A 6,000-nucleotide genomic window follows, 5' to 3' on the forward strand; every position below is an offset into this window, starting at 1 on the left:
TGCAGATCCCTGCTGATAAGTCAAAACGTTTGGGGACTTAAATACTTACTGAAGTACAGCCAAGAATGGAAACCATCGAACATCTTGCAGTCATAATATTTTTTATTTGTAGTTTGTGGCGTAAGTAAAAACGTTTAACTTTGTTTTCATTTTTTTTATCAAAGTAATCTACACGAAGGGTGAGTTTGCTTGGTCAGTCATGGAAAGTCTATTTGAATTCCCAAGGACAATTTAATTGAAATAAATACCATAAGAGGCCCTATCATCACAGAATAGTAAAAGTTATATTATATATATATATATATAAGTATATATATATATATATATATATATATATATATATATATATGCACTGATGAGGCCCAGAAGGCCGAAACAGTACTGTCTGCAGTTATCTATATATATATATATATATATATATATATATATACAATTAATCAGTTTATTAACGGGATGGGTTTCATTTCTTCATTCTATGGTCTATATAAATAAGCCTGCATCATTAACTTGATCCCCCTGATTAGCTGATGCCTAAGTTGGTGTTTGCCTGTGAATCGTTAGTCGATCCTTAGGTTTAAGGCTATGAAGGGGTTTAGGCTTTCCCATCCCACCCGTGAAAGAATCCCGGGATACTCACGAAGGCCAATTCACTGTCTCGATAGCTGCGTTGCCAGCGTGGTTGTCCTGATGGTGTAGTGGTCATCACACCCTACCGGTGTTCAGGGGGACGTGGGTTCAAATCCCGCTCAGGGCAATTCTTCATGTTTTTCATTCACTACAATTAATCAGTTTATTAACGGGATGGGTTTCATTTCTTCATTCTACGGTCTATATAAATAAGCCTGCATCATTAACTTGATCCCCCTGATTAGCTGATGCCTAAGTTGGTGTTTGCCTGTGAATCGTTAGTCGATCCTTAGGTTTAAGGCTATGAAGGGGTTTAGGCTTTCCCATCCCACCCGTGAAAGAATCCCGGGATACTCACGAAGGCCAATTCACTGTCTCGATAGCTGCGTTGCCAGCGTGGTTGTCCTGATGGTGTAGTGGTCATCACACCCTACCGGTGTTCAGGGGGACGTGGGTTCAAATCCCGCTCAGGGCAATTCTTCATGTTTTTCATTCACTACAATTAATCAGTTTATTAACGGGATGGGTTTCATTTCTTCATTCTACGGTCTATATAAATAAGCCTGCATCATTAACTTGATCCCCCTGATTAGCTGATGCCTAAGTTGGTGTTTGCCTGTGAATCGTTAGTCGATCCTTAGGTTTAAGGCTATGAAGGGGTTTAGGCTTTCCCATCCCACCCGTGAAAGAATCCCGGGATACTCACGAAGGCCAATTCACTGTCTCGATAGCTGCGTTGCCAGCGTGGTTGTCCTGATGGTGTAGTGGTCATCACACCCTACCGGTGTTCAGGGGGACGTGGGTTCAAATCCCGCTCAGGGCAATTCTTCATGTTTTTCATTCACTATATATATATATATATATATATATATATATATATATATATATAATAACTGCAGACAGTACTGTTTCGGCCTTCTGGGCCTCATCAGTGCAGTGCTTACGTCTGGGATGGAGGTTAAGCTTATAAAGCCACCCCAAATGTCCCACACATGTGGTACACACACACACATATATATATATATATATATATATATATATAAGTGTAATAAAGTGGCTAATGCCGTTAAACAGTGGTCAATACACTTTTAAGTGTAGAGCTTTGAATAAGAAGATATAACGAAGAGACAAAATTCTCTGTTACTGTTTGGTGAAAAATACGGTGATGCCATGCCTCGTGTAATATTAAATAACTTATGAAAACGTCTTAAGGCAAATTGGTTATAATCGAACGTCAAACGTTTCGCCGGTTAGGGCTTCATCAGTGACTGATGAGTTATTTTACAAGACAGAATATATAACATGTAAAGAACAATGGTCTTTGATAAGGTTGATTAAGCCTGCTAGTGTATGGTCAGGGCATGTCCAATACAACCATTCATGATGGTTTCACTGTTTTTCTTTCTGATTTCGAGCGCTTCAATGATCTTGCGTGTCTGATGTTGTGGAATGTTGTTATGTAGAATGTCCCATGAGATGTCTTTAAGCATTGGCGTATTGGTATGACTAACAACAACGATGTAGTCACGAGCCAGTACGAAATACTGATGGATCCATTTTGAATGAAAAACTAATATGGATTTCCAGTTCTTCATTCTAAATATAATTTGGTATTTCTGGTAGCCTGTGAATCTTCTTCGGATGATCCGATGTAGTCCTGTTCCTGAATGATAAAACACCGGGGAGCCTCGCGGCTAACAAATCACCTCTCTGATTGCTCTATTTCCAGCAGGGTTGTTGTGATGGTGCAGTGGTTAGCGCACCTGACATGTAATCCAGGGAACGCGGGTTCGATTACCACTCACGGCATATGTGTTTTTCATTCAAAATGGATCAGTCAGTATTTCGTACTGGCTCGTGACTACATCGTTGGACTTCCAGTTCTTCATATATATGTATATAGACAAGGTTATTTTGGGAACAGAAATCAGCACAACTAAGCAATTAAGTGAAAATGTGGCTCAGCCAGGAATTGGACCTGGGTCTCCAGATTACCGGTCGGATGCCTTAACCACTCAGCCACTGAACCAACCACACTGGGAACACATATTACTGTACAACACATACACAATTTTGTCCTTCAGATGGTCAGGTCCGAGGAGACAATTTCACACATTCTCTGCAATCAGGATCACGTCACTACTCCCCGGTCGATCGGTGATGCACGGCCATATCCCCCTGTAAATTAACTAAGTACAGTGAGGTAGGGAGGGGATATATTAGCAACTGATTGCCTTAATTACTTAGGATCACCAGCCTATTCCCGTTTGGACGGCGATTCATTAGGCATTTCTGAGAAATACAACAGACAAGGTTAATTTGGGAACAGAAATCAGCACAACTAAGCAATTAAGTGAAAATGTGGCTCAGCCAGGAATTGGACCATATATATAAACAGGAACAAGCATGGGAAAGGAACTTTATTGGGAGGCAATAATTTGTATTTGATAAACTAATTTCAATGCTTCCTGTAGCGATGCTCTGTACATTTGCTAACCTAACATCCCCCCCCCCCCTCCCCCGGGCAAACCACGGGCATTTGAACTTTTGAAGATTGGATCGATCAAATTCCAGCACCCTCGGGTCAACATTGTTTAACGTATCAAATAATACATTTGAATTATAATATTGCTATATTAACTTCATTTTAACTGTTGCATCTGACGTCACATCATTACAATTTCGTTATGATTATAACGCATTCTTGAAAAGTACTTGGTATAGCACTTTTTTTGGCAATCTAATTTCAACTCATAAAAAAGGAAAGTCAATTTCAGCTCGTCTAGTTATTGCTTGTCCTGAACGTTTTGCAACTGGTCGCTCATCTAAAGAAAATCGTGGGAAACCAAAGGACAGAAAACGTAAACGATTTCAAAACAACATCCGACGTGTTTATCATATATGCGTTGCTAATCCCCTGGCCAGAGAGCTTCCCCGTTGTCTTCTTTACCCTCCTTCCCTGACAATCCTTGACACCTGCATTAACGTGGAAGCAACGCTTCTCTTCAAACGGGATGCTCAGTTCATCGCTCACCTCTTACAAGCAAATTATTTCAGTAACGTGGCAGGGAGCAGGATGCCCACCAATCTTGAGCCGAATATCAGGGATAGGGTGTACTGTATCCTCTATCCTGGCGAATATTGCACCCAAAGCATAGTTGAAGGGGAACAAGAAGAGGAAGATGAGGAAGAGGGGGAAGAGGAGGAAAACAGCAGGGAACTGGAAGAAGAGTATAACAGAAAGGAAGAAGAGAACGAGGAAGAGGAAGAGGAAGGAGAGATTTTATAGGAGTGAACTTCCACTGATGTCTTATGTGTTTTCTTCAGAACCTGCGTCAATAAGTGATATTGTGCAAAGGGAAAATGCTTTTATAAGCATGCAGTAGCATTCTCGAACTTAACATTTCAAAAATATAGTACCATATAGCAAGAGGTTTTGTTTTAGTTTCCGGTCATATTTGGACTTTAATATATCCAATTCAAACCAAAGCTAAACCATATTTGTAAAGCTGTTTTGTCAAACATGGTTAAAATTGATTTTTTCACCGATGTTTGTTGACTTCAAATTTATAGTACAATGAAAATACAAATCCATGCTCTCATTTAACCCTCTTCTGAGATGTTGTTGTTACCATTCTGTTAAACGTGTTTTTAATAACTAAACATGTCTTGCTGGTGTGAGTGGGGCATTAATACTATGACTGAATGCGATCCCAGTTTAGAAGTTGCTAAACCACAATTCATGAATATATAAATTAAAAACCCTATTACTGTTAAGGCGATGTTACTTTTTATTTTGGAACTGATTTAGTATATAGTGCTATGTTTATATTTCGTGAATAAACCAGCAATTTTTTTTCATCAATTGAAAACCTTTTCCACCCTAATTTTATTTTGCCCGACCCCCCACCCCCTCTCCCTTTTCCTTCATTTTTTTTTTTGGGCTGGCCCCCTCTTTGAGTTTTTTTTTTTTTTTTTTCGCATCCCACCACGGTACACCAGAAACCGATATCATCAGGTCCGATGATTCAGAACTATCATCTCAAGTTTCACTCGACTTTGCGAAATCCGTGCACAAAAAGCCAGTGAAAGTTGATTTATCACTCAAACATTAATGCCGATAGTCATCTAAATCGAAGCGGACTACATCTGAACGGCAGAAGAACACCTCAATTAGCACGTAAGTTTATGGTTTTTATTGGTACACGGGGTACGTTTGTTGAAAATATTGAATTTATCGAACATAAACCCTTTGGGCAAGGTTTGGTGATGGCCGCCCTTAACGACGAACTTTGGGTGTTTATGCCCTCTTCTGAAATATACATCCTTGTAATAAACGAAACCAAGTTAAACTTTTCAGTTGATAATAACGAAGTACACCTGCAAGGGTTTGAGATAATAAGAAAAGTTCGGAAACAAACAGGCGAAACGGAGGTGGAATGTGCATTTATATACGTGGTAAACTTAATTGTATCATTCGAGATGACTTAAGTTCCGATAACCTTGAATGCCTAATAATTGAAATCACAAACCCACACTCCAAGCCGTTTCTAGTTGGTACCTGGTATAGACCTCCAGATTCGTTGGCGAGTAAATTTATTGATTTCAAAGACATTATTGACAAAACTGATTTAGATAATCGGGAACTGTTCCTCTTAGGAGACATAAACGTTGATTTATTGCCGGAAGTGGAGTCACCTAATGCTGGAAAACTGAAGGATGTATTCGATGTTTATGGCCTACACCAGCTAATATTAGAGCCTACGCTTGTTACTCCACTTTCTCAAACCCTAGTGGATCTCTGTATTACGAACTCGTTCAGTCTGGCGTGGTGCAATTGTCGATTAGTGATCATGCGCTTGTTTATATGACACGAAAGGCCCGATATGACCGCTGTGGCGCACGAATAATCGAATCAAATTGTATGAAAAGTTTCAATAAGAGTGAATTCCTTGAGGATTTAAAGCAGAAAGCGTGGAACGACGGTAGCCACTACAGCAATCCCAATGACATGTGGAAAGCATGGAAGGATTGTCTGATGGAGTGTATCAATACACATCTACCGCTTAGGCGTATACGAGTGGGTAGTAAATAAAAAGTCCCCGTGGATCACAGACAATTTGAGGCATAAAATGCGTAAAAGAGATATATTAAAAAGTAAAGCGGCTTCGACTAATGATCCCTTGTCCTGGGAACGCTACAAACGCGCGGGAAACCATGGTAACAATGACATTAGAAAAGCTAAGTGAAAGTATTTTGATGATAATCTACATCGTAACAGGCAAAATCCCAAAGTAACCTGAAACTTAATAAACGCAACCTTCTGAGGAAACTAAATGTCAGAAAAGCAACAGGATTAGATAAAATCCCATG

The 6,000-nt window shown here is 39.7% G+C and overlaps 1 long non-coding RNA gene across 1 annotated transcript in view; it reads left to right on the forward strand.

Annotated features, from left to right (window-relative positions):
- Positions 1 to 12: 12 nt before the first annotated feature.
- LOC137988646 (uncharacterized) overlaps positions 13 to 6,000 on the forward strand; it is a 42,945-nt gene continuing 36,957 nt past the window's right edge. Inside the window, exon 1 of the long non-coding RNA XR_011120807.1 lies at positions 13 to 120. This is a non-coding gene — a long non-coding RNA (uncharacterized lncRNA). The remainder of the gene's footprint in view (positions 121 to 6,000) is intronic.

This window comes from Montipora foliosa, unplaced genomic scaffold (assembly GCF_036669935.1).
Source record: "Montipora foliosa isolate CH-2021 unplaced genomic scaffold, ASM3666993v2 scaffold_423, whole genome shotgun sequence".
In the NCBI taxonomy this organism is placed as follows: Eukaryota; Metazoa; Cnidaria; class Anthozoa; order Scleractinia; family Acroporidae; genus Montipora; species Montipora foliosa.